Consider the following 10,631-nt stretch of genomic DNA (forward strand, 5'->3'; position numbering starts at 1 on the left):
AACTATTAAGATATATTTAGTTTTAGGTAGCAAGTAGCCATTAGAGCATTTTTTCTAGATCTAGTTTTGAGTTTTATTCCATTAATTAATTTTCAATTATTGTTTTAGATCTAGTTTTACCTTTCAATTAATTAGTGTTAGAACAAGTAGATTATTATTTAGAATCAAATATTAGTTCATAATAAAGTATTCATATTCATCTCAATTTAGTTTATTAATTAAATTCTTATTAGTTTTAGAATTGTCAAATTCATATTTAGTTGTTAATCATTTCTTAGTTGTTAATTTAGATTTGAATTATTGATTAGTTCAATTTAGTAAAGTTAGAATCTTTATATGATGCCGTGTTTGGATTCCATGAGAAATGATAGTTTGATGAATCAAGGCTAAACCTCTATTAGATGGGTTTGATGAAACCTTGATGAAAACTTGATTGTGTAGTGTAGAACTAGTTGTAAGAGTCTATTCCACTCTAGAAGGTAGTTGATTCGCCATGAGAATGAGTTGGACTTCCTCACATGCTAGTTATTATTTGGTAGAGATTGCCATGATTAATTAGGGATTAGAACGACCAATTCTTATCGTAAGAACGTAAGAATTGGATTACAACAATCTATACTAGTTTATTAAGTTGGATTCAAGGTGGAATCAAATTCCCCTAATTCTTTATCTAGATTCAAACCTTAGCATTTCGTAGTTGAGTTATTTATATCTTGTGTTAGTTAAATTTGCATCGTAGTATAAAATTCCCACCACTACTCTCACTAACTTTGGATAGACCAATAATATTAGAAAATTTTGAATGCTAAAGAACTAGGAGTGGAACAAATCTTTTACTCCACTCTATTTCGATAGATCCGAGAGTAGAATAATCTTTGATAAATAAATAGTACAAGTTCAGTTTTAGTTTTACTTGCATTTAGTTTCATCGCTTATTTGTGAGTAGAATTATATCATTTTACATATATCAAATGGTGCCATTGCCATCTTAGTTCCCTTTAGTATTGTTTTCTTTAGAATTGTTAGTCTTTCAAAGTCCCATAACCCACCCACCCTTGTTTGATTCTAACTATGGTTGTCCGTTTCAACACTGAAATTTTCCTCGCAGAGTTACATGGAGCGCGACCCGCGCCCTAGGCAGGCTAAATTAGAGCGCCACCTGCGCCCAAACGCTTGGAACTTCAGTTTTTACTTAAGCCCGACCCGCGCCTTGCCAAGGGAAAACTCGAGCACCCCGCGCTGAAGCACCTATAACATGAATTTTTACCTGAGCGCGACCCGCGCCCTACCAAGGCAAAGTTCGGCCCCGCTTTCGAGCGCCTAGAGCTCGTTTTTGGCGCGACCCGCGCCCTACCTAGGACTATTCTCGAGCGACTTCTCCGCTAAAAGCGCCCGATTTCCCGCGGGTTTGTTTCAAACTTCCATTTCTTCAAGGTTTTCAGTGTTCTAACTTCTTATATACACTGAGCACGCGTATATAAAATGCTATTCATAAGCGAAGCAAGGAGGCATTCAGGTACTTCTTTCTTCAACACCTCGCATCTCCTGTTAGAGGTTCATACTAGCATATCAGGATTGTTTAGAGTATTGTCGTGTTTAGTTAAGATTGATCTTAGCCTTGCATGAGATTAATGCCAGGCAGAAGAAAAACGCCTAACGTAATCAACCGACAACGTCAATAAACACGCCTTTCTAGTATACCACTCACTACACCTCTAGCTAATATACCACACACCACACCTGAAATAATGGCTGAAGAAAGAGAGTCTCCTCTCTCTGACTTTTACAAAGCCTTGAACGATAGCCCGAAATCTTGCATCGTTCTATCAGACCCAGTGGGGGATTTCCGAATCCCCCCAAATATATTTAATTTGTTACCCGTTTTTCATGGGTTAGACCATGAAAAGCCTTATCAACACATGCGTAGGATTGACCAAGTCTTTACTACATTCCACCATCCTACGGTTGGTGCTGAACAAATTAAACTGAGGGTGTTTTCTTTCACCTTAGCTAATAAGGTGGCGTCTGGGTTAACTGCCTAAGTGCCTAATTTTGTGGACTCGTGGGCCAAACTTGTTCAAATATTTATGGAACACTTTTACCCACCACTGAAGACTGATGAAATGCTTTCCAAGGTTCATTTCTTTCGACAGAATCCTCATGAATCATTTTCGGAGGCTTGAAATCGTTTCACCGATCTTATAGAGTGTCCACACCATAACCTCGCGAAAGACACGTTAGTTCGTGCCTTTTTCAAAGGACTTCTACACCACTATAAAGAAATCCTTGACATAATGAATGGGGGTAGTTTCCTAAGTAAGGGAGCCTCAGAGGCTTATAAATTTTTAGAAGATCAAACTAAGCGTAATAATAGGGGGGGGGATAGTGACGATATCTCCCATTCCGCTAGTTCTTCTACAACAGTTAAAGTCACCGGTATGTTTGAGATGAAACCTGATCCTGAACTTAAAAATTTAATCGAATCTCTCACTAAAAAGGTAGAGGCTATTTCTGTTCAACAAAAGCCTATTCCCGTCATGAATGTTACCTCCAATCCATATAATTTCTATTTAAGTCCAGAGCATCCTGACTCCTATTGTCCTTTCGCTTACGAACAACAAACATTACAGCAAGATAACGTTTGCTCAATTAATAGTTATCTTATTCCTAACGCCCCTTGGAGACAACACCCCAACTTCAGTTGGAGAAATAATCAACAAGTAACACCTCCAGGGTTTAATAATCAAAATGTTAGGCAAGCAAACAATTATAACCAAGCTCCACCACGACTAGGTCAAGGACAAGGTCAGGGAAATTATAATAACTATAACAATAACAATTATAATTCTAATAGAGGTATCATTTCGATTAATAATAATAACTATCACAACCCACCCATTAATAATCAACGTAACATAGTTCCTGTCACATAACCAGTAGCAAATACTACTCCACAACCGGATCATTTTGATACCTTTATACAATCTCAACAATAGATTTTACAAGCCATCCAACTTTCCTTACATCAGTTAGCACAAGAGAAAGTACAACCCAAAGGTGTGTTTCCAGGACAAGCAATAACTAATCCTAAAACAACAAACACAACCTTTGTGGTGAACGGTAATACTAGTACGGAAAATTCAAACGTAGGTGAGCTAAATGCCATCACCACTCTCCGTTCTGGGAGAGTGGTTGATAACAACGTAACTATGCCTATAGTTACCCTACCAGTTGTAGAATAAGTACTCTAGCCTAGATTTCAGAAACTTACTGCTAACAATCATAGATACTCATGTAATATATTTATAGATAGATGCAAAGATTATTACCTACATATTAACCTAAGTTTCTAAAAATTATTCTAATGCAAAAGCTACGTGAGACTTCTAGATTATTAAAAGCATAGAGAAAGAAAACAATACCAATATTCCTAAGTGTATATCATAACTTATTTATTTATATTTTTGAATTTTTGAAATATTAACTAGAAAACAAATGCATATTATACATATTTATATCCTAACAGATGCCTTAATTACACGTGTTTCTATGCCTCCCCCCCCAAACAAGAAGCATGCTTTGTCCTCAAAGCATTTAAATAAAGAGGGTAGAAAAATACCATGGAAATGCGTGAAATTCTAGAACATCTGCAAAACAAGGTTAAAACATACTAATATAAAAACTGACGCAACTCTATAAGAGTTCCACCCATTATGGGGTTAACAAGAATCAAATTGCTTGGGACATAAGCAGACACTAATTAGAATGAAAACTTACCTTATCTCCCGCTTTATTCATCATCCTCCCCACCCTCTTCTTCTATAAAGAAGTGAGGTTCCTTCCCGTTTTGCCATGCCATGATAATTTGCCAGACTTCCCGCCATTTATCATCTATTATTGCTAACCTATTAAGCGCCACTTGGTCTGATGGGGGTGTAGGGTGCAACCTGATGAGGTTGTATCCTCCACCCTTGCCAAGTCATTGCACGGAAAGATCGAATAATACTATTGGTGGGTCACACAGTGTCGATCGTAATCCAATCCGTGAAACGTGTACAAAAAATAGGAAAGAAACATAGCATAATACGAGAAATTAGAACAGGCATAAGAAGGTATTTATGCCTCATGCTATGGGCTTGAGCTAAACTAGACATCAAGGTTCTGGGAAGGTCATGGCACATACGTCCCGTGGCTAAAGCAAGGAAGACGCTACAAGTGGCATCATTCACAGAAGAAAAACGCCATTCCCCTAAAATATTTAGCATGATCCAAAACATAACAGTTCCTATGTTCATGGACAGGCTACAAAAAGCGACGTTATAGTCCTCTTGGTCCTCGATATGGAAAATGCCTGCCCCATACGATTCATGCAAAAACCCATAAGTGTAGACATGCATATTATCTACCCAATAACACCATGGGTCTTGTATTTCAGCAGGCATAGCAAGTCCAAGAACAAATGCTAGCAAGAACCTGATAATTTCCATTGGTTCATCATTAATGTTGATGGAGAACACTAATGCAGTTATCGTAAAAATAAGATGCTAGTGTTGGAGAATAAAGTTCAGCAGGTCTTACCATAAGCGGTTCCCAGCCTACGTATGTGATCACCTCGCGAAACCAAGCACCATAAGTAGTGCTTTGGAACAAATCTTCGAAAGACGGAGGTCAGGGCGCAGGTGCGCTCCACTTGGGCGCAGGTGCGCTCTGATGATTTTCGAGTTCCAGTGTTTGGGCGCGAGTCGCGCTCACCTTGGGCGCAGGTGCGCTTTGATGATTTTCGAGTTCCAGTGTTTGGGCGCAAGTCACGCTCACCTTGGGCGCAGGTGCGCTCAGTACAAAATCTCTGACAGAGACTAGGGCGCAGGTGCGCTCCGAGGTGCTGATTTTTGAAAATGGTGAAGAACAACCGGAAACATGGGAGTGAAAGGTAAGTGATGGAAGTTAGGTGTAGTGTGGGTTGTGAGTGTAGAATGAATGAAGTTTTTATAGGTTTTAAGTTGCTAAAACGGATCGGGAAGTTGCCAAAAAGTTTTTACGGCAATTTTCGAAAATACTAAAATTTTCAAACCCGAAACGGAAACAACTCATATTCTTGATTCTAAAACAACCCTAGTATCTTTTAGGTTGAATTTAGGATAAAACTACCTAACTTATCGAGATTTCATCCTACCATGATATTTATTCATAGATATGCCTAATCGGCAATATTCTCTCCCTGACTCCGAAATAACTTCTAAAAACGAGGGTCATATAAAAATCATGCTGGAATAGATAATACCACCCCCAAACAATTTGGGAAGGTGGGATCAATATTAAACAACCACGCACAATGAAAATAACCGTATTATATTATATTTTTCATTCAAAGTACATTTCACTACAAAATTCAAATTACTGAATTAAAACTGACATTAAAATAACTAACAATAATAAAACTACAAATAAAAATCATCAAGCTATACTATCCCTAAACATGTCGGTACTGGTAGCGGAGGGCACACGCTTAGGAGATGGCTCCTGAGCTCCCGATGGGCCAGCACCATTCGTCTTTCGGCGACGACGCTCGTGCCTCGATGATGTATCCTCAGAAGGAGAATCCCTGTGTGGTGGGAAGCATGCAAGCATAACGGCTCGGAATTGGCGCTGAGATTCCAGCTCAGCCCTCATCTATTCCCACCGCTCATCCTCTCGCTGGGTACGAATCTCGAAGTTATGGTGGATAGTAGCCTATTGAGACCGGAGGTCTTCGCAGATAGTATTAAGTGAACGCATGCCACGATGAATGACAGCCATGCGTTCTGCATCTGACCAACACCTCTCCAAAGCATCAGCATCAAAACAAGTCAAGTCCTCCTCATCCTCCGAGTCATTCTCATTTCCACCATCCTCCTCGTCCTCTACCCTATCCTCAGGCAACCTCCAAACTCGTTGGACACAATCCTTATAAATACGAGGATTTCGGTGTAGGGTGAGGTAAATCCTATCAGACATCGGAGTCGCTCTCAACTCAGCATGATCTTGGTTATCAAAATAGGGAGAGGTGCAATAGACTTCCCTACTCCCCTAATCATGTTAAGCAAAAACTCCAAGATCTGAGAACTTCGTTACTTACGCTCCCCGGAGTATCCATAGAATGTGGAGGCAGTTCGGACCAATGTCCCGACCTTCTCTTTCCCTAGGCGTCCGACCAATCCATCGAAAGTAGCCCGGTGGTTGGTTTCGAGGGATGCTGGCGAACACAATGCGAAGCTCAAGATTGTAGTTCCTTCCGGTAACGGTCGCGTTCATCAACGGCTCGACCCCATTATATTGGGACTCCTATAACATGGCATCCAGATGGATTCTAGGCGAAATGCCTAGGATCTCAGCTAATAACCCAGCAGTTACTTCCTTCCTCCTCTTTGCCACCGTAACAAAAATTCTACTCCCCTCCAACTCCCTCGTGTTGTAAAACCGTCGGACTAACTCTTCGTGGTAAAAGGCGTCAGTCGAGTACCACAAGCTATTTCAATCTCTACTAATCATTTCATCACCGTAAAACGGCGCGAAGTGGTCGCCAGTAAATGCTTGCTCCGGCAAAATTCGACGTTGTTGAGCCATTGGAGTTTGAACTGATTTGGGGTTTGTAGAAGGTTTAGGAAGCAATGAGGAACAACCTCACTGGAACAACAATGGTGGTGGTGCGGTGGTGGCGCAGCATCTTGAATTTTTTTTATTTTTCGGTGGTTTTTGATGATTTAAATTGGTGGAGGTGGTGTTGGTATGGTTTTGAGAAGATTTGGAGTGGGTTTGGATGTTTGGCGTGGGTGTATTGGTTTCTTTTTTTTTTTTTTTTTTTAGTTAGGGTTTGAAGCTTTGTTGGTCGTTAATGGCGGTTTGGAGAAGTGAAGAATGCGACTGTTGGTGTGAAGATAAGGGGCGCAGGTGCACGCGGGTTGGGCCCAAGCCCAATTCGAATTTTTCGAATTTTGTCTATTTTTAGCGCGACTTCAAACTAATATTACCGCTTCGTTACCGGTCCGATTTTTGCGAATGAGATATGGAAATTATCAGGAGAGAATTTCCAATCCAATGATCCATAAAACACTCTATTCCGACCGTGGATGACATTTAAGATAGTGGAAAATGCCTCAAAGTGCGTGCATGACGTACGTTATGTGAACGAATGAACTCTAAATTCATAGATTATGTCGACCCGAATCGAAATACAATTGAACAGCCTAAGCAACTCTAATGGGACATAAAACATTCTAGGACGGAAACACGAACACCCCAGCCCCAAACAAATTTTTTACAACAGAGTTTAGAAAATTTATTTATTTTTTTTTTTTTTTTTAAAGTGGGTCTTTTAAAGTCAGATTCCCAAGACTTCCTAGATTACTATGTTTATTATTTAATATTTTTTTTACTTTTATAAGGAAAAATAATAAGGAATAAGGACATAATTCACCCCATAGAGAAACATGACTCAAAAATCCGAGAAAACATGCAAGAGTGGAAAACATGAATTATGTTAACCGTGGACTTAGGATCCGGTACTTACAGCCACTCACTCCATAGGGAGGGCCCGGTTACCTTAATGGTGCACTCACCAATATCTAGAAATAAAAGGAAATGCACCAAACACAAAAACTGAGTCGTTTATAGTCAGATACTCGAGACTTTATCTAAACATATGTATGAACATGCAGTTTATCATATATCAACAACCGAAATAGTTGTGGATCATTCCATAAATAAATATCACAAAAAACATACCCAAACACAATTAAGCACCAAGATTTCCTATGCCGCAACCTAGTGAAATGAAAGCGAAGTCGGATAACCCTATAATGTAACCTAGCATGCACCTTCTTTTTCATCTTTGAATGAGAGGGTGTCCTAGTGAATAAGTGTGGAAAAGTGAATGGTTGTGGAAGATATGGTGGATATGGAAAAGTTGTAGAAGGAAAGCATGTAAACAATGAGGATGTGGGTTTAGCACAAAACTCATTCATGGTGTAGGTAGGGACTGTCTCAAGTCTGAAAAATGAAGGTGTCAAATGGTTTGTCCTTCTGAAGTATTTGTTTACTAGGTGGATTTAAAAAATTATGAAACATAGGAGAAACAAAAGGATCGAGTGCAAACTCGAGATTCCTTTGAAAGGGTGGAAGGAGGGGAGTCGAGGTGGATGTTGTGCAAAGTAGTTCTTGATAGGGTGACTCATCACCTACTCTAAGAAACTCATCGAATTCCTCATCTAGATTGGTCATATCCACATTACTATGGTAGTCCTCTATATCTTTGAGAAAGTCATCTATCTCGTCCTCATCCGTAATATGTGTATCGACTAGTGTAGTGATGAAAATGTTGGAGTCTGAACTTCCAAAGGAAAGAAATTTGGGCATATGATTATCGGGGGGCGTGTTCTTTGAAATAATCTCGGCGAAGCTAAGCTCTCGGTCATGCTAACCTCTCCATCCATAGGCTAATCGGGTAAATGTGTCTTTGTTTTAAAAACATTTACTTCAACAGCAAGATGGCCAAAAGACATGGACATCGAACCATCGCGGCAATTAATGAGCGCATTGGCAGTTGCCAGGAAAGGACGCCCTAAGATGATCGGGACAGAATTGTTAGCGACTTCTGTATCGAGGATGACAAAATCAGCCGGATAGTAGAAATCTTGAACCTTTACTAGCACGTTTTCAACCACACCCTTAGGATACTTAATAGACCGATCAGCTAATTGCAACGTCATTTTAGTGGGTTACATCTCCTCTAGACCTATTTGTCTATACAAATAAAACGGGAGTAAGTTAACACTAGCCCCTAGGTCTAATAACGCGGTCGTCATATAGGAATCTCCTAAGGTGCATTGTATAGTAGGGCGACCAGGGTCCTTGTACTTAACAATTCCATTATGTTCAGATAGAGTTGGGAATTGTTATGTTAAAAAGGCGTCTTTTGGTATATTGGTCTTACGCCTAGTAGTACACAACTCCTTAAGAAACTTAGCATGGTGTGGTAGCTTTTTAATAGCTTCGAGGAAGGGAAGGTTTATAGTTAGATTTCTTGAAAACGTCCCTAATCTCCTCATAATTTGTATCCCTAGTTAACATGGCTAATTTTTGTGGAAACGGTGGTTTTCTCTATATTTAGCATATGTATCACCCGGATGTTTAACCTTGGCTTTGTTTCTTAGGTTGTGTTGTAACCGGTACCTCTACGGTGGTAGGCTCTTCAGGTTTCTATTTCGGTATCTAGTAAAATAGCGGTGCAGGGGCTATCTTGGTGGGGTAACTATAGGCATAGTTACTTTGTTATCAACCACTCTGCCAGAACGGAGAGTGGTGATGGCATTTAGCTCACCTACATTTTCATATTCATTACTAGTATTATCGGTTACCTCAAAGGTTGTGTTTGTTATTTTAGGATTAGGTATTGCGTGACCTGGAAACACACCTTTGGGTTGGGCTTTATCTTGGGCCATTTGTTGGCTTTAAATTATTAACGGATTGTAGAAATTTTGTTGGTTAGATTGAGCCATGGTTTGGAAAAGTTTTTGGCTCACTTGTATGAAGGTGTGAAGACGATCCGGTTATGTGGGTGTAGTAGTCACGGGAACTATCTCGCGTGAATTATTAATGGGCGGATTTTGATAGTTATTATTTACCGGAACGATACCTCTATTAGCATTATAATTATTATAACTAACTTGACCTTGTCGAGGTTGCACTTGGTTGTTATAATTATTATAATTACCCTGACCCTGTCCTTGTCGTGGTGGAGCTTGGTTATAACTGTGCGTTGGCCTAACATATTGATTATTGTACCCTGGAGGTGTGACGTGTTGGTTATTTCTCCAACCGAAGTTGGGATTTTGTCTCCAAGGGGCGTTAGGTTCACTATTAATGGAACAAGCCTTTGTTCATAGGCTATAGGGGCTGGGAGTCGGGATGCTCGGGACTCCAACAGAAACTACATGGATTTGAATTTACATTCATGGCGGGGATAGGCTTTTGTTGAACGAAATGGCCTCTACCTTTTTAGTGAGTGATTCGATTAGAGTTTTAAGCTCGGGATCGTGTTTAATTTCAAACATACCGCGCTTTAGCGTATTAGAAGAACTAGCGGAGCGGTGGATATCGTCACTACCCCCTAGTTGTTATTTCGCTTTAGTTTGATCCTCTAAAATTTATAAGACTCGAGGCTCCTTTTCTTAAGAAACTACCCCATTCATTATGTCAAGGACTTCTTTATGGTGGTGTAGAAGTCCTTTGAAAAGGCAACGAACTAACGTGTCTTTCGCTAAGTTATGATGTGGACACTCTATAAGGAGATCGGTGAAACGATTCCAAGCCTCTGAAAATTATTCATGAGGATTTTGTCGAAAGAAATGAATCTTGGAAAAGCATCTCATCCGTCTTTAGGGGTGGGTAAAAATGTTCCATAAACAGCTGAACAAGTTTAGCCCACGAGTCCATAGAATTAGGCGCTTGGGCAGTTAACCAAGACGCCGCCTTATCGGCTAAGGTGAAAGGGAATACCCTCAGTTTAATTTGTTCCACACCAACCGTAGGATGGTGGAATGTTGTTAGGACTTGTTGAAAAACGGGTAACAAATTAAAAATATTTGGGGGGATTC

The 10,631-nt window shown here is 39.9% G+C and overlaps 1 non-coding gene across 1 annotated transcript; it reads left to right on the forward strand.

Annotated features, from left to right (window-relative positions):
• The first annotated feature begins 10,296 nt into the window (after positions 1 to 10,296).
• Positions 10,297 to 10,403, forward strand: LOC147481368 (small nucleolar RNA R71). The gene has a single exon (XR_015207120.1). It is a non-coding gene; the product is annotated as a small nucleolar RNA R71 (small nucleolar RNA).
• Positions 10,404 to 10,631: the final 228 nt, after the last annotated feature.

The sequence above is a fragment of the Coptis chinensis genome, chromosome 8, assembly GCF_015680905.1.
Source record: "Coptis chinensis isolate HL-2020 chromosome 8, ASM1568090v1, whole genome shotgun sequence".
NCBI classification, from domain to species: domain Eukaryota; kingdom Viridiplantae; phylum Streptophyta; class Magnoliopsida; order Ranunculales; family Ranunculaceae; genus Coptis; species Coptis chinensis.